This window comes from Triturus cristatus, chromosome 4_1 (genome assembly GCF_964204655.1).
Source record: "Triturus cristatus chromosome 4_1, aTriCri1.1, whole genome shotgun sequence".
Classification (NCBI taxonomy): domain Eukaryota; kingdom Metazoa; phylum Chordata; class Amphibia; order Caudata; family Salamandridae; genus Triturus; species Triturus cristatus.
Genome location: NC_140585.1, coordinates 13,805,904 through 13,829,063, shown reverse-complemented (window position 1 = coordinate 13,829,063; position 23,160 = coordinate 13,805,904). Strand labels below are relative to the sequence as shown.

At 46.4% G+C, this 23,160-nt stretch overlaps 1 protein-coding gene across 1 annotated transcript in view; it reads left to right on the top strand.

Annotated features, from left to right (window-relative positions):
• The window catches only part of LOC146839308 (uncharacterized), a 93,728-nt gene that overhangs the window by 17,017 nt on the left and 53,551 nt on the right, over positions 1–23,160 (top strand). The window contains exon 2 of the mRNA XM_085651332.1: positions 17,468–17,546. The gene's annotated coding sequence lies outside the window, so the exon portion shown is untranslated. The remainder of the gene's footprint in view (positions 1–17,467; positions 17,547–23,160) is intronic.

The following is a 23,160-nucleotide window of genomic DNA, read 5'->3' as shown; positions in this document are numbered from 1 at the left end:
CTCTGCTGTCCCCCTTCTTCCTCTTTTCATAGTACTGTAACTGGTAGATGATTGGGGTCCTGCCTCCCCTGGGGGGCTTTCACCATGGGCATTCAGTGTTCTTGCCTTGCTGGGGGTTGTTGTGTGTTTTGTGTTTATTTAAAAATAGAATCTTTGCACTCCTCCTTCACTGTACAGTGGACACGTTTCTGTTCCTCTTTATCGAAGCTGCCGAACCTCCGGGTTGTCGGCTGAATAGCTGTGTCCAGACTTTTGAAAATAAAGGTTTTAAAAAAAAAACAAAAAAAAATCTGTTCAAGACGGTTTCATCTTCTTTTATTGGAAGGTGGGTAAAATTGATCAAACCAATCTATGACGCCGCATCTCTGGTGGTGAGCGAGCTTTGAACATGCATAATCCTCGCCTCAGGTCCAGACATAGAATTAAAAATGTCCTAGCTCACGTAAAGGAAAGTTTCAATTCTATTAAGGACGCGGAGGCGGGGCTTATCCCATCGTTTGCATATTTACAATAAGACTTCCCTTCCATCGATCTGGGTTACAGGAAGTGCATCGTATCTTGTTGTAACTTGGCATCCGTGAGTAACCAGAAGTATCACATTATTTGGTATTATGAATATTGTTGTGCTGATTTCATGTACAGTGGCTTGGTCTTTATTTTTATTGTATTATTGAGTTTAGTCCCATAATTGAGATATTAACTGTTTTCCTAAGTCACAGAATGTGAGGAATGTGACATGGCTTCAGGAAAAACATATGTAATTAGTTTATGAATTGCTCATGTTTTTGGATCGTGTTTTAGTCTGGTCTCGGAATATATTTAATGGAGTATGTTTTATTCGTAGATTCTGGTTCCAAGGCTGATTAAGGGTGCTTGAACACAACTTCCTATAGTGAAGAAGAGGAAGGATTACAGGAAGCATGGATTTATATGGACATGCAGACTGTGTTGAGATTGGTTACTGGTTGTCATGGAAACATTCTCACTTTGGTTCATGGGATATGTAGTATTTGCAGTTTTTTGTTTCATCTTTGAACCTGCTGCATAATTAAAAGTGAAGAAAGTAATGCGTAATCCTCACCTCTGCATCCTTAATAGAAATGAAGCTTTCCTTTACGTGAGTTAGGAAATGTTTCATTTTCCCACTGTCTTCAGAGGTGACTGTCCCATGGCGTCGGTCAACTGTTCTGAACCAGCGTCTGGAATGGCCTCCCTCTCCGGGATGATAATACTCCTACTTGCTATCCTTCATTGATAGGTCTCAGGCATTCTCCAGTACCCAGGCCGTGATTCTGATCTTCTATGCTAAAGGTGGTTTATGTTTGCATTTTTAGTGTTTGGGATTCTGGGGTAATTATAAAAGCCCACATGTTTGATGGTGTTAATAAATGCCTAGGTTTGACGAATATTCAATGATCTGTTGCTGGGATGTTGTCATTCCCTCTCAGATCTCGCTATTGTCAGTTTATCCAGGGCTAGTTAATTGGCTCACGTCTGTCACAAGGTGTGGGGTCCCTGATTTTGTTTTGTAAATTTATGAGGCCACCAGGGGAGTAGTTGCTGCTACCACTGGTTTCCTGGTCAGTCTCCCATGCCAAGTCAACCCACTTCTTAGTGTTTCCAGTGTCCTTAACTATGAACCCTTTTTTAATAGTGTGTTGTTGGTAACCAAGGGGCATCTCCCTTCACCTTCCTTATCTTCTGATTAATTCGACCCTCCGGTGGCTACCTACGTTTTAGCCTACTTAGAAGGGTGCCTTTGAGCCTTCAGCTCACATTGCTTTTCTCACAGGCCCTTTCCCCGTTGCAGTCAGTGCTTCTGATTTGAGAGACCCCCAGACACAGATTTCTCTGTTTTTAAAAGAAAATTATCTGCAGCCTCTCCTCCAGCAGGATACCCCTACAGGCTTTGGGTGTCAACTTGCCAGGAGTCTCCTTAAGGTACTAAGACTCTTCATATGCCTTCCCCTGGTGTCTTGTCACTTGTTGACATGCTATGTCCACTGTTGGCTAGGTTTGCTCTGGTACATTGTAACCTATGTAGAAGGAGACAGGTGGTCAGCTTGTAAATTTAAAACTTCTCAGGCCATCTCTGCCTGGTTTATCTGGTCCCCTAATGCTAAATCTCTCACTTTATTTCTAGGTGTTGCCTTTACTTGTATTCAGTAGAGGAGGACGTCTTCTGCATCTACTTCTGAGTCTGTTTCTGCATCTAATGTTTGTGGGCTGCGATGGAAACATAAGAATGTGCAAAGAGAGTTGTGCCTACGCTCATGGTGGTCTGCTCGTAGCGCCGCTGCGCTTGCTGTAAAACACTGCTATTTTTAACTGTTGGAACCTTTTTAAAACTTTTTAACTGTACCTTGCACTTGTGGTTTGCACTGTTACTGACTCGCTCCCTCACTTCCGCTTTGAGCACTTCCATTTTAACTCCCTGTCTAGTGCTCGGGAATAGCCAGCCGCTGCACAGCAGGGCTGTGTGGTGGGTGGGAGGAGTCTCGCGCTTATTAGCAAAGCTGGAGCAAGCGCGCAGCGCGTGCACCGATGGCGCACCGAAGGCATGCCTAAGGCAAGCCAGTCTGCGCCCGTCCACGACCAGGGACCCCTGGCCCCCCGCTCCCTGTACTCCACGGAGGAACTCCTGCTCCTAAACCAAGGCACGACGCTACTTAATAACAACGTAGCTGTCGCACTCAGATCGGAAGGGCTTTTGAGGTCACAAATGGGAACTGGCAGCCTAAATCCCACAACACATCATACTAGGCCGCCTTGGCCCACTAGCCCATGGGGACTTGGGTTAGCCACCCTCCTCATCCGTTCACTGCAGAAACATAATCTTGAGGTCTTCTCGCTCCTTCAAGACGACCCTTTGGCCATTCTAGCAATCACATAAACTTGGCTCGAGGAGTCCTGGACCCCAGACTTGGTAGCCGCCATGCCCCCGAGCTATGCTGCCCTCTGCTTCAATAGACTGGGCAGCACTAGAGGGGGTGGTGTCGCGATCCTATATAATCATCAATTAAAGGCTGAGACTATGCGCAGAAAGCATCGAGGGGGCTGATGTGTTGGGGGCCAAGTTTTGCTCCCAGACCGCCTGTCTAGCTATTTTGATAGTGTACCGCCCCCATGAACGCCGCCCAGGTTCGTTGAGCTCTTTACGGAACTAGTTAACGATATCCGTTCACGGTATAAATGTATTGTGGTGATGGGAGATTTTAACTTCCATTGGGCTCAGATTCCCAAAGACAGCCAGGCCAAACAGTTGGAGGAGGCGTTGATCTCTTTAGAAATCCGACAACTAGTGAATGGTCCCACTCATGAGAAGGGCCGTACACTCGATCTGGATTGGACATCCCATCCATTTACAAGCCCAACAGATATCAGTCCCTGCTCCTGGTCTGATCACAATGTAATTAGTGGCTGCTTTCCACCCACAAAACAAGCAGCCCGTCCCCCCCCCCCCCCCCCCTGGAGTGGAAAGTGTTGCGGAGTTGGAATAAAATTAGAGCTGAGCTGGTTAATATCCTACATAAATCAGCCACCTTAACTCCAACACAGGGAAACCTTGATGTAGAAAGTGCTTCCCTGTCAACAAGGCTGAAGAACTCTATTGACATGGTAGCCCCAACGCGCAGGGAAAGATAAGGGACAAAGGCAAAGGCCCCCCCTGGTTCAATGATGCTTTAAGAAACCTGAAAGAAACCCTTCGCCAGTGCGAGAGAGCCTGGCGAAAAGCTTACAACCCAGGCGCCCGGTTAGAATATCACTATGTTTGCAGTCTATAAAAAGGCAATTCTAACAAGGAAAGCAGAATTCTACGAAGCTAAGATTTCGGCTGCTGACAATACACAAAAAGAGACCTTCTGGATCCTAAAAGAGCTGAGACAAGGTAAGGAACAGAAGCCCTCCTCCTGCCTGGAAGACTGCAACAAGTCCCAGTCCTTTTTCTCAATGAAAGTGAAGGACCTACTGACGGAAATTCATCTTACGCCTACGTTCCCTTGCCCTTTAGCGCCAGCACCTCCGCCCCCCACATTTGATAAACCACTCACCGACTTTCCCATGCTCACCGATGACTCCTTGTCTCCCTTAATAGGGTGGGTCAAGTCGGGGTCACCTGCAGACCGCTGGCCACCAAGGATCTTTAAGGTGGCACTACCAGGGATGGAAAGTGAGGTTCTCAAGCTACCTAATCAATCCCTCGAAGCAGGACACGTTCCCACTAACTTTAAGGAAGCTTGTGTCATCTCGCTTCTAAAAAAACCTGGGGCAGATGCGAAGAACCTAAAAAATTTCAGGCCGATTTCCCAACTCCTATTCCTGGCAAAAGTGCTGGAACAGCACGTGCTAAAATCTCTGTCACACCATATAGAGGAAAACCACCTCTTACAATTCAACCAGGCAGGGTTTAGGGCTCATCACAGCACGGAAATGGTAATGCTGTCTGTGCTGGATGAACTAAGGCTAAGGGCCGATAAGAAAAAGCCATGTGCCCTGGTCTTGCTGGACCTATCCGCGGCATTTGACCAACTGTTGTCGAGGATCTCGGAGCTGGGCGTCCAGGGCACGGCCCTTCTGTGGCTTACATCTTTTCTTAAAGGTTGATCCCAGAGAGTACAGCTGACTGACGATGTGTTCAACCCAGGCATACTCTCGTGTGGGGTACCACAGGGCTCGGCGCTGTCACTTCTCCTATTCAACGCCTACCTTCAGCCCCTGATAGCTGCATTGAATCTCATGGAGTGTCAGATCTATGATAATGCCAGCGACACTCAAATTATCATCCAGATAAACAACTCCCCGACCGCCCACACAAGAATCCAAAACATTCTAAAATTTACAGTCAACTGTATGATGGCCAACTCCCTCAAAATTAACCCCAATAAGACAGAGGTACTGGCCGTCACTACAGACTCCAACCCCTGGAGTGACCTCTTTTGGCCACAAGAGCTGGGCACAAATCAGAAGCTGGCCGTAAAGAGCTTGAGCATCAAAATTGATGCCAAGCTTTCCATGACCCAGCAGGTGTCGGCAGTAGTGGGAACATGTGTTGGCATGCTGAGACAGCTGCGAGAACTTGCCCCCCCCCTTCTCACCTTCGCCACACTCATGACTATATCAGCCATGATCCTGTCACAACTTGACTATGGGAACTCCCTGTATTTCGGCCTCCCTGGAAAACTGCTGGCCAGATTACAGGTCATCATGAATGATGCCGCCAGACTAATTTTCAGAGCGCCTAGGAGGGCTCACGCCACCCCCTCCTACGTCAGCTGCACTGGCTCCCGGTCAGGCAGAGAACCAAGTTTAAGGGCCTCTGCATCGCACATAAAGCCATCTATGGCCAAGCCCCTATGTACATCAAAGATCGTCTAGTCAACTATACTCCTAGCAGGGTGCTACGGTCCTCGGAGGCCGGCCTGCTGGCCTGCCCCCGCTTTAGCTTGTCCTCTAAAGGAGGAAGAGCCTTCTCAACCTCCATTCCCCAACTTTGGAACAAGCTGCCGGAGAATGTGCGTAAGGAACACGCCCTTCTCCCGTTCAGGAAGAAGTTAAAAACAGTTCTTTTTCGGAAGCCTGGGGCACAATCTCATCAATTAACATCTCCTCACGTGCTAGGGTAGGGCTCTCTCTCATAGCGCTTAGAGACCTGAAGGTGATAACGCACTCTACAAATGTGAATTACAATTACAGTTCTTACTGTCTTGGTCTTTAAAAAAAAAACATTTTTGTCAGCAACAGTTCATACAAGTAGGCAGATCAATACTTTGCATGATAATACATCATGAGCAGACAATTACATTACATCAATTCATTCCAAAAGTATAAAAGGGCAAAATTAAACATTGATCAGGCACAGCATAGTTCTCACAGTGTAACAACAATAACTCTTTGCAGCATACTATGACACCACCAAAACCTGATTTCTCAAGCTTGCAGAATCCACCTTCAGCCCCCTCCCTCCGTTTTGGAAGCACCTACACTGCTCACAGGATCCACCTCAAGCCCCCTCCCTCTGCTGTGTCAGCACCTACACTGCTCGCAGGATCCACCTCTAACCCTCCCTCCCTCCGCTGTGTCAGCACCTACACTGCTCACAGGATCCACCTCTAACCCTCCCTCCCTCCGCTGTGTCAGCACCTACACTGCTCACAGGATCCACCTCTAGCCCCCTCCCTTCCTCTGCTGTGTCAGCACCTACACTGCTCACAGGATCCACCTCTAACCCTCCCTTCCTCTGCTGTGTCAGCACCTACACTGCTCACAGGATCCACCTCTAACCCTCCCTTCCTCTGCTGTGTCAGCACCTACACTGCTCACAGGATCCACCTCTAACCCTCCCTTCCTCTGCTGTGTCAGCACCTACATTGCTCACAGGATCCACCTCTAGCCCCCTCCCATCCTCTGCTGTGTCAGCCCCTACACTGCTCACAGGATCCACCTCTAGCCCCCTCCCTTCCTCTGCTGTGTCAGCACCTTCATTGCTCACAGGATCCACCTCTAGCCCCCTCGCTCCGCTGTGTCAGCACCTACACTGCTCACAGAATCCACCTCCAGCCCCCTCCCTCTGCTGTGTCAGCACCTACACTGCTCACAGGATCCACCTCCAGCCCCCTCCCCCGGCTGTGTCAGCACCTACACTGCTCGCAGGATCCACCTCTACCTCCTCCCTTCCTCTGCTGTGTCAGCACCTACACTGCTCACAGGATCCACCTCTAACCCTCCCTTCCTCTGCTGTGTCAGCACCTACGTTGCTCACAGGATCCACCTCTAGCCCCCTCTCTCTGCTGTGTCCCGGAATCAATGTCAAGATGATTCTGTTCTCATTGGGCTCTTAGTGCCTCTTGCTGGCAGCTGAGCATAGCATCACAAGGGAGAAATGATGGAGCCTGTGTGAAACTCGCTGCGCGTAGACTTCAGAAGGGAAGTATAAACACGCTCACCCCAGGAATAATGGTGGTCGAGCTTGACATATTTTGTTCCACCACGACATATTGGTGTCGACTCATGTTATGTTATGTTATGTTATGTGAAATTAATTTATAGAGCGCAAACGGTTACCCTGGGGTGTCCTGGCGCTGTTACCAATCCTATGTAGCTGAATTACCAAGGAGCTTACAGTGGAGTGTGCAGATTTAGAGGATGAATAGCCATGTTTTTAATGCCTTTCTAAAGGACAGTAGATCAGGCAGATTTCTGAGCTGAGCCGGAAGATCATTCCAGGCCTTAGCTGCACCCATGAAAAATCTTTGGCCTCCCCATGAGAGCTTTTTAATCTTGGGGATGGAAGCCAATTTCGCTCCCAAAGACCGCAGATTTCTAGTGGGTATGTACCACTTTAAATGCTTTTGCAAATAGTCAGGCCCGGTCGAATGGAGAGCCTTAAAAACCGTGCTTAAAGTTTTGAAGAGTATCCTTTTCCTGACTGGAAGCCAGTGTAGCTTCTGAATTTCTTTGGAGATCGGTGCAAATTTGGGGATCCCGGTCAGTAGTCTGGCCGCTGCGTTTTGAAGTCTTTGTAGCTTATTCAGAAAACGTTCCTGGATGTTTAAGTAGAGACTGTTACAGTAGTCAAGTCTGGACATCACCAAGGCAGAGACCACTGTTTTCTGGCTTCCTGACAGCAGGAAAGGCAGAATTTTTTTCACTGTCCGCAGCACAAACGTAGTAGAAGAAGAGACTGAATTAATTTGGGCCCCCAGATTCAACCTATCATCTACAATTACTCCCAAGTTTTTTACTTTTTGAACTGGGACTGGGAGGTTCCCCATACTAGCAGGCCACCATTTAGCATTCCAAAAGTTTGGTGCATTTCCGAACACTATGACCTCTGTTTTATCGGAGTTCAGATTTAGGCAGTTTTCCACCATCCAGTGGCTCACTGCCATCATGCAGTCATGAAATCTGTTTACCAAGCTGCCCACCTGTCCTGGCTGCAAGGAGACCACTATTTGGGTGTCGTCTGCGTAGGAAGTTAAGTCAAAACCCAAGGTTTTAATAATGGGGGCAATGAGGACACATAGATATTAAACAGGGTCGGACTCGGGGATGAACCCTGGGGGACTCCGCACGGTAAGATAAACGGTCTTGATTGGAAGTCACGCATGGAAACCACCTGGGATCTGTCAGCCAGAAAGGATTTTATGAGATACCAGGCTTTGCCCCGGATCCCGCATGCCCAGAGCCGATTCAACAAGCGTTGATGGTGGACTGTGTGAAAGGCAGCAGATAGATCTAATAATATCAAGGCTGCTCTTCCTCCCGAATCTACCGCTCTTTTGATCTCATCCGGGGTTTTCAGAAGTGCTGATTCTGTACTGTGGCCACTTCGGAAACCATACTGCGTTTCATCTAACGTCTGAGATCTGAGCAGAAAGGCCGCTAGTTGTGTAATGAGGGCTTTTTCCACCATTTTGGCAGGTAATGAGAGCCTAGATCTAGGGCGGAAATTAGAGGGTTCCAATGGGTCTAAGTTAGGTTTTTTAAGGTGGGGTAAGATTGATGCTTTTTTCCAGAACCTGGGGAAACATCAGGTCTCAATGATAGAGTTAAACACTGGGGTCAGAGCTTTACTCAAAGGTTCGGCTACTGACTTTGCGATGGACACCGGGCAGGGGTCAAAAGGTGATCCCGATTTAACTGTTTCCAAGAGAGAGCGTACTTGGACAAGAGGTAGAGCCTCAAATTTCTCCAGGATTACATTAGGGGCATAGTTTCCCCTCTGATCACCCTCGTCGCTCCCCACTGTCGACGAACCATTCAGGGCCGAGAAGATCACTTCAACTTTATTCAAGAAAAAGGATGCGATCCTTTCGCAGAGTTCTGTGCTTGGTTGCAATTGGACAGAACGCGGGGAGGACAGGTCCAGAACAGTTTTAAAAAGGGCTTTGGCCGAGTCTTTAGCGAGCCCGATTTTATTAACAACATTTTTTTGTTTAGTGGCAAACAATAATTGTTTGTAATTTACTAAACCTTTCCTATATGCCACCTTATCAGATTCCTTATAATATTTCCTCCATAGACGCTCCAGCCGTTTACAGGTATGTTTACCCTGTTTCAGTTCTTCTGAAAACCAGGGGGCCGACGGAGTGAGTCTTTTGGGTCTAATGCTCCTAGATGGAGCAAGTTTGCAACAGGCAGTATTAACCCAACTTGTATAAGAGATCGCCCCTTCTTCTGCTTCTAAATTTGCAGTAATAATGGAGGCAGAGAGGAGATCTTGGAGTTCCCCTGTATCTAATCTATTCCAGGGTCGGAGCTCCATAAGTTTCTTGCTCTTTGGCCCCCCTAGTGCGTGTCCCTGACTAGCAAGGTCAAACAAGATGGGCGAGTTATCAGTCCATGACAAGGGTCTGACTTCTGTGACCTGCAGGCCGGGGTGGTTGGAAAAAATGCCGTCAAGCGTGTGTCCTGCCAAATGAGTAGGATCCATAACTTGTTGTGTAAGTTCCACGCTGTTCATAATATCTAGAAGCATGGCTGTTTCAGGGTTTAGGAGCACCTCCAAATGATAATTAAAGTCTCCCAAAACTGTATAAGACCTCTGACAGATGCTGTCTTCCAGCAAGTGACCAATAGCAGAAACAAATGTCTGCTTATTGTTCGGGGGTCTGTATAATAAAATGCCTTTAAAAGTGTGGTGACTCGATATATTAAAATGAACGTGATGGCCTAACATTAGGCTGAGGAGGAACATGGCATGTTAATGCACCAACTTGAATAATTCTGGCTTGGACATAAAGGTAATTGCTGTCATGTTGTGAATATCCAGAGCAGAAGATGGTCTCACAAGGGCATGACTGGATTGGCCCATGTGTAGCAGCAGTAAATAGGAATTCCTGGATATTCAAGGTCATCTGGGTACATTGCTGAAACCTTGTTGACTCCCAGGTGGAAGGGGGCTGTCTTCGATGGCAAGAGTGGTAGGTGGTAGACGAGCCTAAATGGCTGGAATATTGCTTAGCTCACACAGTGAGTCCTCCTACTGCTTTGTGCAGTTTGCTTCTAGGAAGTTGCAGCCTATGACATGCGGAGGTTGGTGTGAGCCATGTCTCTGTGATGAAGGGTGCATCTACGTTTAAATAGTGGGAGTCTGTTGGGTGCATGGAGAACTGCAGAGTGTGTTTGTGTGAGTAATGTGACCGAGGTTCTTGGTATTCTCTGTGTGAATGTGATGTGACAGTATATGTAGTCTGCGTGGAGTTTAGGGGTATGTTGCATGATGTGTCTGGCATATGGTGTGGATGGTTTTCTTGAAAAGAAGGGGTTCTGGCCATCAGCCCTTCAGTGACAGGAGACCAGCTTGTTTTTGTCTATCCTTAACTGAAGATATACTGGGGGAAGCCCAGAGAAAGGTGATGAAAGGGCATTGGTTGGAGGCAAGAAGGCGGCTAGAGGTCTCTAATCTGTCTGGAAGGCTGGACCAGTTCATGTTCATGACGCATTGAGCGTTCTGCTCCAATTCTGGAAATCTGTGGCTTCTGGTTGTCTTTCTGGGTTTTAGTCAATTGACATTGAATCCAATGTGTGGAACAGCGGTAGGGAGTGCTCATTTTTATTCAGTGTTTTAGTGGTTTTAATCCTGTGATCAAATTCTTGTGACTAACTTCTTTGCACTTTATTCTACTTGACTACTCGGACCTGCTTACTGTTTGTAACTCCGGTCCCGGCCTCCCTTTCCCCACAGTCCTGGTCTGCCTCCGCTGATACGCCGATTGTGCGGAGGGCTGGTTAATTCGGGCTCCTCTTCCGTTTACTCACTTCCACCTCCCCAGCTGAGTCAGTGGTCCAGTTTGCATCGAAGGCATTTGCCTATTTATTTCGATGCAAAAGGACGTGCGCAGTGGACGCGCGGCTGGCGTGCTGAAGGTGCGCTTAAGGCAAGCCCGTCTGCGCCCGGAGGCATCCGGCGCCAGCCATGCTGCCCAATTTCCCACAGACAGGACTCTAACACTGCACTATAATAGGGACTAAATGCTCAGCTTAAGACTGTCAGCACCTGGTCAGTGCAAAACGGCAGATCCTAATACTCAAGATAGCTTTCAGTGCCAAAACTGCAACTGGACTCTATTCCAGCCTAGAGAACTTTCCCAGCCTAGAGAACTTTACCCCAAGATCCCTCCTTTCAGCTACTAGCGAAAGCACGTACAGTTAACAGAGGCCCTCAAGGCCACACTTCTGAACTGCCGCTCTATGCAAAGGCACAAGCTACACATTCATGACCTATTACTAGATGAACAGCCTGACTGAGACCTGGCTGTCTCGAGCCTCCAACCCAACAAAATCCTCAGGAGGGACCGACCTAGTTGCTGCCATGATTTTTAATCAAAAACTGGACTGCTCTCCCATCCCGATTGAAAATATCGAGGGGCAGACCTTAGGCTTCCGCTGGAGCCTATCTCCCCATCAAAGCATTGTAGGTATTCTGATTTACAGACCACCAGGCGCAATCGGGAATTTTATCTCTACACTTAACATAGCCACCACCTCACTGGCCCTAAAATATAACAACTGCCTTATTTTAGGAGATTTCAATATACATATGATCAAAGACCATGACCCCAGAGCAACTTCCTTTTTGAAGACGATGCAAGCCTGCAATCTGTCCCCATAAATGTTTGCGACCACCCATGAGAAGGGCCATACCCTAGACCAAATCTTTCACAATTTTGATGTATCGGCAAGCCTTCCACTACCTATTACCTGGTCAGACAACCTCCTTTTAAAATGTATAATCCCCAACTTGGATACAGCCCCTCCGGCAAATAAAATTCAGAGGGACTCTAACTGCAGGGTGTTTCACAAACTATCCATCCCGACGTTAGCAGATGCCCTTGTCTGATCTTCTCCAGAGCTGTCGGGCAACCCTGTCAGGGATGCCCTCTTATTAGATTTGTGGCTCTGCAGTACCAGTAGCCACTCGCTCCTCCAAGAGGTCGGCCCCCCCAGCACCTTGGTTTAATGATTCCCTCAGAACCAGCAAAAAGAACTTCAGAAAAATGGAACGAAAATGGCATAAACACTATCTACCCAATGACAGGAAAGCTTATAAAGAAACCTTAAAAGTCACTATACTCTTGTGAAGGCAGCAAATAAGAATTTCTTTCAGACCAAGATTGAAACAGCCCAAAAAAAGAGTGTACAAAACTTCAGCTTAGTGAAATCCTTCACCTCCATGAAAGCCAGCATGATGGAAGGACCACGCACGGAGGAATGTTCTAAGCAGATAGCTCAATTCTTCCATGATAAGATTTCCATTATCCAACAAGCTCATATTAGCATCTCCGAGGAAGAACTGACCTTCTACCGCATGGCAAATGCTTCAGCTGGAAGAGTCACTCGCTCTTCTCCTAAGCATAAAGTCTGTCTCTCCTACTGAGCCTTGCCCGGCAAATATCCTTAGCCTGTTAGCACCCGTCATCAACCCTACTGTAAACAAGTTGTTTAATCTATCCCTCTCCTCAGGCAACATGCCGAAATTATGGAAGCAAGCAAAGATTCTTCCCCTCCTAAAAAACACTAATGCCAAACAGACTGACCCCGCCAACTATAGGCAAATTTCCCTTCTTCCTGCCCTCCCTAAAGTGCTAGAGAAACATGTTAACAAGGCCCTCCAAAATACATTGAAGACTGGAAGCTTCTTCATGAGTCCCAATCGGGCTTTAGGGCCAACTATAGTACAGAGTCTGCTCTGCTGGAGGTGACTGAATTTATCAAGGGTAAGATAGACCAAGGAGGAAAGGCTGTTCGGATATTACTCGATTTGTCGGCGGCCTTCGATACAGTCCCTCACAAGAGGCTCCTGGATAGATTAGCTAACATCGGCCTTTGGGTGTCCGCCCTAACATGTCCTAGAAAACAGATCTCGGGATATCTGGCTACCCCCGTTCTCATCTCCTGTTCTGGCCATGAATGTGGGAGTCCCCCAGGGCTCTATTCTCAGTCCCACCCTTTTTAATATATATCTACCACCCATTGAACTTTTGGTAGAGGAAGAGGGCGCAAAAATTGTCTCCTACGCAAATGACACTCAGCTGATTTTTCACTTGCGATAAAGCTATCGACTTTGATGGCAAAATGATTAGGTCTTGCCTCACAAAGGTATTTAATTGACTTAAGATAAATCAGCTGAAGTGTAACCCAGACAAAACAGATGTTGATTTCTTTGGACAACCTGAAACAGACAACTGGAGCACGTGGTGGCCAAAAGACTGGCCGCCTCCGCCCACAGCTGAGAAGAAAGTCAAAAATTTAGGAATTGTCACTGACAATGTAGATTTTCCACAGCCTGCTGATAAGAAAATCTGGATTTTATTAAGGACACGGAGGCTAAGATTGTGGAGCAGGCTCTGGTGACATCTAAGCTCGACTATATCAACAGTTTGTACTTTGGTCTTCCCAAATGTCTTATCCGGCGCCTGCAGGGGGCGCCAAATGCCGCGGCCAGAGCTACCATGAGATCCAAAGCCAGGTCTAGCATGACTCCCATTCTAAGGTCTCTACATTGGCACGAATGAACGGATTGACTTCAAAGCGATGATCATCTCTGTCAGAGCTTTCTACGGCTTAGGAGCCGGCTACCTGAATAAGCGTGTCAAACGCTACATCCCATCTAGATCCCTAAGATCTACTAATGTTACCCTGGCCATCGTGCCCAAAATACGCAGTTCTCGCACAGGTGGAAGATCTTTCGGCTTTCTAGCCTATCTGAATCTCTGAGACTCACCACAGACCTGCTATCTTTCAGGAAGGACCTTAAAACCTGGCTTTTTAAAAAAAATCTATCCCATTTTTCCAACTACTTTATCCGCTGCATCGCACCAGGACACTCAAGTTTGAGTAGCTGCGCAGTATATTAAATACACTATTTCATTCCATTTCAAGGAAGGCTACCGGCAAATGCTGATTGGCTCATAAAGCTTAGCGAAGTCTTGCCCACAAGAACCCAAGCCTTAAATTACCTTCCAAGTTGACCTGTCGGCTGGTAGCTGGTTCCCTGGCTCTTGGTTGATGCACTTTCAGTCGGCTCTGAGGTAGAAAGCTGCCAGTGGTCACACATTTGCTTAGGAGTCTGGATGGGCTCATGGCTCCACGATCCAGTGCCTTACTGTAGGAAAGTGGCTTATTAGTAGGTGTCGTAGTATGCACCTTCTGCTAGTAATAATACCACAATCACTAATCAATTCCAGTCCAGTCTGAATCAATTAATCCTTGCTCAACCCTTGTTAGCTTAGCAACGAGCAGTCAGGCTTAACTTTGGAGATAGGCAAGTGTAAAGCATTTAATATCACCAAAACAGTAAATAAGTATAATCAATTCCAGTCCAGTCTGAATCAATTAATCCTTGCTCAACCCTTGTTAGCTTAGCAACGAGCAGTCAGGCTTAACTTTGGAGATAGGCAAGTGTAAAGCATTTAATATCACCAAAACAGTAAATAAGTATAAGACATAACACCATAAAAATAGAACACCAATTTAGAACAATAGAGAATATTTTTATCTTTTGAATGACACCAAATTAACAAAAATCTAATGTAGGGAATCAGAGATATGAATTTTCAAAGATTAAATTAATAAAATTGCATTCTTGTGCCAAAACGCACAAAGCGCCAACCGAGGCTATCCGGTCACAATGGACCAGGACAAAGTCAAAATTTTAGGCCAACCGCGACGGAGCGTGGATTAGTTCGGTTAAGCGGTAGTTCCCGGTCAAGATTTTACCATCGCACTTAGTCACTTTTTTGGAGTTTTTGTTCTCAATGTCGAGCGATCGGGTTACAGGTTCAGTGATGCAAACCTTACCAGATGACTTGCACTACTGTTTCGCAGAGACGATAAGGGCCCATCTCCTAGTGCCCTACCTGTTGTTCGGGGATTATATCTTACTCTGGGAATTACGGGTAAAGCTTGGGGAGGAGGGTCTTTCAGGGAGTCGTCGTCTTCATCATGTCATCCTTTAAACAAGCATTGGCATAGCCAATAGGTCTCACCTTTAGGGCCTATAAGTGTTTAAACAGAGCTATTGGCTTTGTTAACATTTTTTATATGTGTTGTAGAGCATTGTGAATGCTGTGCAGCATGTTTAAAAGCTATAAGTTATAATAAAGATAAATATACACCACACATGGAGCACATGGCAATATGTTGTAAAATATATGCACAGCAGAGTTCACAGTAGGACCCTGTTGTGGCAATACATACTTAGAGCTTAGTGTACACAAAGCGCGGGGTAGAAAGGGTGCATGTAAAACACAGGTAAGAGTGCGGTAGATGTATAGCACCAAGACCACAGAACAAGGCAGGCCACAGAACACAAGGTAGTAGCATATTGCAAAGAAAACATGCCAAGCACAAAGCACCCGCGCATGACTGCCACACAGCACAGAGTACATGTAAGAGCATGCAAGGTCAATATGGAAGTCATTCAGGTGGTGGTAGCGCCTTTAAAAAGGGTGAAAAGACATAGAAACATCCGAGAACATGTAAATCAAGTACCAGTAGAAGAGAGTACACAGAGTTAAGCACACAATACAAGGTAAGCGCGCTACACGTACAACACCATGTACACAGAATGGGTGAAGGAATGAGTGGGCGTGGAGTAAGTTAGTATGGTGGGGAGAAAGGGATGAGTGGATCTTAGTGGAAGAGGGCTGGGGATGAACGAGGGCAAGAAGGGATGATTGATGGCTGGTGGAACAGGGATTGGAGAGTAAAGAGGTTGAAGGTGATTGAAGGAAGGGGCGTGGCTATGAAGGATGTGGGAAGGTGGTAAAGGAGGAGATGAGGAATGAGGGGGCGAAGTAGGACGGTGAGGATGGGGCGGGTAGTAAAAGGAGGGGGTAAATGCACGAGGGGAGGGGCGTGGACGTGAGATGGGGACCCAGTGAGGGTTGTGGAGGCAAGATAGGACTCAAGCAAAGAATTGGAGTGTCAGGGGCAAATGAGTACAGGAGGGCAGCGAAAGGGAGTACGGGAGGGAATGTGTGGAAGGGAGTTAGAATATATTTTCTCTGTGAGGGGTAAAAGGTAGTGCGGAGTGGTTTCTAAAAGCGACGTGGGAGGGGAAGTTAGGGGTTGTGAAGTGGGTGAGGAAAGCATCTATGACTGTGGGGGTGAGAGAGAACTTAGGGGGACAGAGGGAAGCCGAGGGGGGGCAAGACAGAGCCGAGGTCGGAATTTTTTACGAGCGGAAGTAAAGACTGAGTTAACATGAGTGGGCAGGGGGAATGAGGGGGAGGGGAAGGCGTATGGGGGCATTAATTGAAGATGTAAAGGGAAATCAAACCGAGAAAAGAGGTGGTAGTGAGAGAATATGGATGTGGAACTGCTGGAGAAGGTCCAGAGGGGGTGGAAGGAGAAGAGGAGGCATGGTCAGAGAGGAGAGGTGGGGAGTGAAAAAAACCAGCGCGCCCGCTAAACTGAAAGCGACTGCGCTGTGTTTAATGATCCATGACGAGGAATGCAGCTGGCACCCTGCGCACTGCTACTCGCTCCCGACAGCTGGATGCCGTGGGAGTGAACATTTACAGGAAAGGTGGGACATGCACCCGGATTTAGCCAATTGCATGCTTTCATGTTTTAAAGCCACACGCAAAGGCCAATAGAATGTGTGGAAGTTGAAAAACCACATGCACATGTTTCAAGAAAGTCTGGAGTGATTCCAAGAGGCCTCCTCATAGTGTAGCGCATGCGTGCTGCACTAGGCTCGACCTAAAAATGGGAGAAAGTTACCAGACTGATCTATACATGACTTAAACCCTCATCCACCTGCCATGAAGTGTGACCTATTTCCCTACTGTGTAGTACCTGCGATCAACACCATCTGGTAGGAATTGTGATGTTCGCGAATCTACTCTGACTGGGAAGTTTTTCATGATTGTTGATTACTGAAAAGACATATGAATCATAATCACAAACAATTATATATTACTGCAACCTTAAATATCCATGAGCATAATTATTATATGTACTTTTGACCTCCCTGGACGTGCGATATCGGATTGACCTTTATATGACGGTCTTAACAGAATTTGCAGCACTTAAGTGAAATACCAACTGGACACTACATGGTTCCGACACTTGTCCCATGTTACTAAACATATGTGCATCAAAAGAATCATTTGTAACAGAGTTTGACAGTTTTTTTGCACAGCCCTTTGAGTTCCTCTTTTTGCGTGAATCAGGCAACATTTTGTGATCTACGATAACATCCAATAAAACATCTATGCCTTGGTTCCATGACCATTATCACGCACAAGTATGCGTTTGTCTTTGAGCGCTAGGTTAGTTTATGCGTCAATGTTAATGTCTTTAAGTGCGAGGCATCCAAATCCTAAAACATCTGCTTTACTTGGGCCGGGCGTTACCTGTTCTGCTGCACGATGATTTTTTAGTTTAAGTTTTGTTATTACTTGTCTGTAGTCTAAGTGCTTACGATTCTTGATTCTTGTCTTATTTTCTTTTGCAGGTTTTCAGGAGCTGCAGTGCAGACTGTCAACAGAGTCGGGAGCTTTGGGCCCCTCGTGGCGCAGTGCTTGAGGAAGTAGGTATGTGCTGGATTAATCCTTGCTATACGAAACAAGGGAGCCCAAGTAAAGTCAGCCAGGGACCTTGGGTGATTGGCTATTTCTAAAGACAGTGGTCCCTAGGCAAAAGTCAATGAGAACAAGGATTGAATATAGACCCGGTTAGTGCTATATTTTGAAAACTGTCCAGTCGGACTTGCAGAGGTCTCCACCCCTGGGAGGGGGCTTAATCACACTTATAATTGTCCAGCGTATGTTGTACTCAGTGTGGCCTGTTGCCTGGAAGTGTTTCACAAGGGGGGCGTTTGGTGTCTTGCAGCGTAACCTGTTACGAAATTGGAAAATCCTTATGCATGCTTTTTGAGTAGTCTGTCCTATATATATTTTGTTGCAGGGACATAAACTTGCATACACTACATTACAAGTTTTACAGTTTGAGAATGCTTTCAACTCAATTTAGATTTTTCCAAAATTCTTTACGCTCAATAGTCAGACCTTATACACTCTCGTAATTCACTATTTTTGTGTAAATGTGTCTCTTTTATGATTTGTTTGCTATATCAATAATGTGTCTCTTACAAACAATTCCTTTTGCATGAGCCTTTTTCTGTTTCTTATTGTACGTCTTCCTTGTTAAAGTTGGATGCAGGCTTGTGTCCCACTTAAATTTTTCTTTGTGTAATTCTTGTATGAGTAACTTATTGAACATTAAATAACTGTCCGGCTGGACAGCTTTAAAAATATAGCTCTGACCAGGATTAATCCTTGACACAATATGAGTGAAGGTGGTCGGGCCAAATCCCATGAGATTTCTGTCCCAGCTGTTAGGGGGGGGGGAATTATTGTAAGCAGTATACACGCTCAGTCTGCAATCACTGTCCTATAAGCAGCGCTGCTGAATTAGGAGTCCTGTACCCTGTCAATGTGGGGGGCTGCGATAATTAGTATCCTTATATGTGACCTTAATCTTTAGATTGCGTGGCACCAATCAAGCTCCATGTCCAGGATTACACATGACAATAAATAGTAGAACAATGACACACTACTACATTCAGTTTGTGACACACACTGACTTTAGATACACAACCTCTGACATCGGGTCCTTGAATTCGGAGTTCACTTAGACGATGGCGGCAGCCTGCTTCAGTGCGACTTCTTTTGGGTCTCTGGAGGTCTTTGTCCTCGGTGTCGATGGTGGGGAGCTCCGAAGTCTTCAGCAGGGCAAATCAGCGCAGTCAGGCTGACTTACGGTTTGACAGCTGCTTGACTCTCAATGTCAAGCCAGTCTTTTTCTGGAGCTTTTTCACAAAAGTTAGCAAAACGTCCCCAAACTTTCAGATCTTGTTCTGAAAGGTACCTTGAGAGTCAGAAGGGATCCATAACCCCAGCCAACTGTTCAGAAGCTGTGGCTTGCCTCTTGAGGGTCTGGGTCTCTAACTCCTAAACTGCAATTTGTCAGTCTAGGAAAATCCAGGTGAAGCTGGTCAGCTGGAGTTGTCCTCTTGGTGGGTGTTGCAGGTGGCTTCTTCCATCACTACCTGTTGTGCACTCCTTATTCTTGAAGACAGGCGAAGTCCTTCATGTGTGGGGTCTTTAAAGTGCAGCAGGTGCAGTTCTTCTGAGTGCAGTCCTCTGTTGTGTAGTCCAAGGGTCCAGCAGGCCTTCTTCTGTTGTTTCAAGCTGGGATCTGCGGGGCTCCTGCAGACCATCCATATGTAGTCCACAATCTGGGCTGGCAAGAGAGGGGGCACCACAACCAATAGGGTTCAAGTTGACTCCTTCTGTGATGACCACTTCCTACGAAGTGGGGCTTATTTTTGTCCCTGAACGTACAGTTCCTCCAAAATCAAAATGGAGGAATTCTCTCCTTGGAGTGTAGCTCTGGCTAACCCAACCCACAGGTTTGGCTTTCTTTTCCCTACACCCCCCCCCCTCCAGCCCCTCTCCTAATCTAATTAGGGGTGCTCCCAAATTGCTGGGGTTCAAGGAAATGGGGGCTGGCCTCGGTCCTGTGACATCTTTGCTTCTACCTTTGAAGTTCAGTTTATCTCCCCAATCCCCTTCCTGTGCTGGCTTCTCCAGGACACAGCTGTCCTCCCATCAGATTGCTGTATTGTTTCAGCCCCAGACCTCTTCACACCTACTCAGGGCGCTGCTTGGCTCAGGCTGTTAAAAGGCTGACCAATCAGAAGAGGATGCTACAGGGCTGCTTTAGGTAACTGCAGGATACAAAATTCTAAAACAACTTTTCTCTAATAGTTATAATAAATCTGGCAAGGTGTTGGATTTATTGTGACTATTATTTTGATACTTTGAATCATGTTGCTAGCTAACGCCAAATTAAAAGTTAGACTTGATTAAACTTTAATAAAGCATTCCCATGTTAGCCTATGTGGCTCGCAGCACTACAATGGGGAACAACAAATCTGACTGTTTACCCTGTCAGGGTAGATAAACATAATTTATATTGTCCATGCATTTTATAACAAGGCCCCCTACTGTTGGGCACCTACGGCGGACCTTAGGGGTGACTTACATGAAAGAAAAAGGTGGCTTTGCACTTTGGAAGTACATTTAATTCCAGAGTCAAATTTGGACCTCGTTTTATTTTTAAACCGGCCTGCAAGGCAGGTCTGGCTTTAAAACGGCACTAGACACCGCAGCAGCGCACACTTAAGTGCTTTAAGTATCCTGACGTCCTTAAACCTCTCTGCCCTATTATATACTAGGGACTTACGGTAGGGTGTCTTGATCCTTTATAATTATACCAAACACCATATACTTTTAAGGACAGAGCACTGGCCCTGAGCCTGGTTACAGAGTCCAGGACACTTTCAGAGTCAGTAACCACCAGTATCGGGAGGTGAGGTGATCAGGGCAAAAAGGATGACTTTCCTGCACTCGTGCTGCGTTCTGTCGTTCTCAGCAAGTTTGTGTGGTATTTCATGAAAAGACAAAGTGGTATTTGTATTGACTAAAAATGAAACTCTGGTATTTGAGATAAAATGAAGCGTGCAGGGTCAGAGCCATCCCTGGGTGCGGGTGACAGCGCAGCCATGGCAGTCTCTTATAAGAAAGGGATGGGGTGGACTCCTCCGTGTAATGTCGATGAGGCAGGAGTCTGGGACAGTCCATCGAGGAAGGGACTCCTTTGGGTCTCTGTGCTCATCCGTACCCTATGCAGAGGTAAAGAGAACAAATGCTGTCTCACTCGTGTATTATAGGTAGATCCAAAATGTGAATGACACTTCAGTAAAGGGGCCTGGCCCAAAGTTCTTCTTTATGTATGTTGTTTATACACGAGTTCTGCTGTCTAAAAATAACCAAATATAAATTCTGCAACAGCTCAAAAAAAAAACAATAACCCTCTCAAACACTTTCTTAATCACCTTGTCTGTTTGGAGCCAGAGGAAAAAGCGGCGCTGTGCTTGGCTGAAGTATTAGAAGTTATTCCCTTTTTTCAGATTTTTCCTGGATCTGGCTCTGGTTGCTTCACAAGCTCTGTTCCCAAAGTCCAGAAGTGTTTCAGCAGTGTTCTCTGTGTTGCACATGCACACTGCTTGTGGTAGCTGCATTTGAGGTGAAATCAGACCACGGGAGTGCACAGGCCCGACGTCCTGCATTTCAGGGCACAATCTTTGCATATGATGAAGGAGTAATCTGCAGCGCAGAGGCAGTGTCTTCGATGCACGTGTGACCCCCAGGCACCCCCAGCAGATGCAGCGTCACTACTTAGATAAATTAGATGACTTAGCCATAGACTTAGATTCCAGTCATGAGCATTGCCAGGGCAGAGAGTGACCTAGCCCTCATGATGCTACCAGGCCCTCTGGCTCGGTCTGTCAGACCGGGGCACTACTCATTATTTACAGACCAAGACTCCACTCCTGTGCAGGGCCAGCAGTGCCAGGGCTGTGATGCATCCTTGACCTCATTAAGATGCAGCCATGTTTTGGAATGTTTAAACACTGAATGCTCCTTGTTCTGGTCATAACTCCAGTTTATTCAAAAGAGAAGTACACAAACTAAATAACAAAGCTCAACCCAACATCGGACCCAAATATTCCAAAGCACAACATGTGGAAAGTTCCAGACTACAGCCCTGTCTAGTTTCCCAGTTCCATGCACGCTGTACTACTTCAACCCATGTCTTTTCCTTGAATTCTGGGACTTGTAGTTTTGTTTATTCCATCATAATACAGGACTACGGGGCGTGGCCTGGACGTGGACCAAGATGGTCACGCGTGCCTGAAGCTCTGGAGACACAGGCCTCGAAAAATCCTAAAAATGACCTAATTATAATGCTTTTGACCCATAAACTGGTTTCAAATTATGTGATCCTAGGCAAGAATTTTAATTCACTGAGACGCCCTTTTCTTCATACACTTGACCGCTGACTTTCCTCTTAGTTCATTAACTGCATTGTCATCAGGGCTGGGGCATGAATGTTTCTCAAATCATGTTTAAAAGCTATCACTTTTAATAAATACATAACTAAAGCATAAAGTAGCAGCACACTGTCATTTGTAGTCAGCAGATTTTACAATAAAATAGCCACAGAATTTGTCACTGACTTGGTTTTAAAACTATATAGTGTGCAATGTTTGGAAATAAAGTGTCTGCAAATATTTGTCATTTGCACATCACCAAGTAATGTATTCTGATTTACTTTCTCCTATTTAAATCTTTGTTTGCATCACACTTCTGAATTACCAAAAAAATGTATTTCATAATTCCTGATATATTTTGAAATACGTGTGCTATTCATGCACAAGCGGTTTAAATGTTGAGGAGAAAAAACGGACATTTTACCTCCTTTCGTTTCACAATAATCCTTGTCGGCTCACTCGACAAAAACCATAAACTGTGATAAGTGAAAGAAAAGTTAAAACCATTGTCCAGGAACAGATGGGGAACAAATAGTAAAACGTCAAACTGACATTTGACCTCTGTCCCTGCGCAGTTAGAAAATGACAGGGGTCGCGTGTGAGCCAGAGGACAGGGCCGTGGCCGTGCTCTGCAATAAATCGAGGCCCGCGAGGCCTGCGAGCCGCGGACTGGCAGCATGGGACAGCTGAGCTGGAACTCACTAATACTCCTGCACGGGCCACCCTCTCCGTCATGTGACAGACTGAAGTCGGGACCCCCCGTGCCCCGGAGGTCGATGAGCTGCGTGGGTGCTCTCAGGGAGATGATGGAGCTTGACCGTTTGCCTCACTGGTTAGCACTAGATGCTGATTGCCGTGGCCTGGGAGCCCCATGATGTTCACCCACTCTCGTGCCTCAGTATCTGCGACCTGTAAGATTACCTTGATACGCCCTTGGCGTTAATGGTGCATCCATAGCCCATTTGAGGTTCTGGACTTTTAAGAGTCCAGAGGTGTCAGGGAAACAACACCCGAAGACCCCTGAGTTCCTCCTGTCTCGGTGCACAAATAAACAGAGACACGGGCTTCTCGATGGTGGCGTCAAAGACCAAGGTTTATTTACTGCAGGGACACAGAAATCATAGGAACCACACAGAGACAGAATCTACGAGACTGTTCAAATTGCATTAAGTGGGTTACTCTTTAAATACACGCAAATTGTCTTTAGGCAACATTACACGAATATTTCTCATGCCCAACCCGGCATC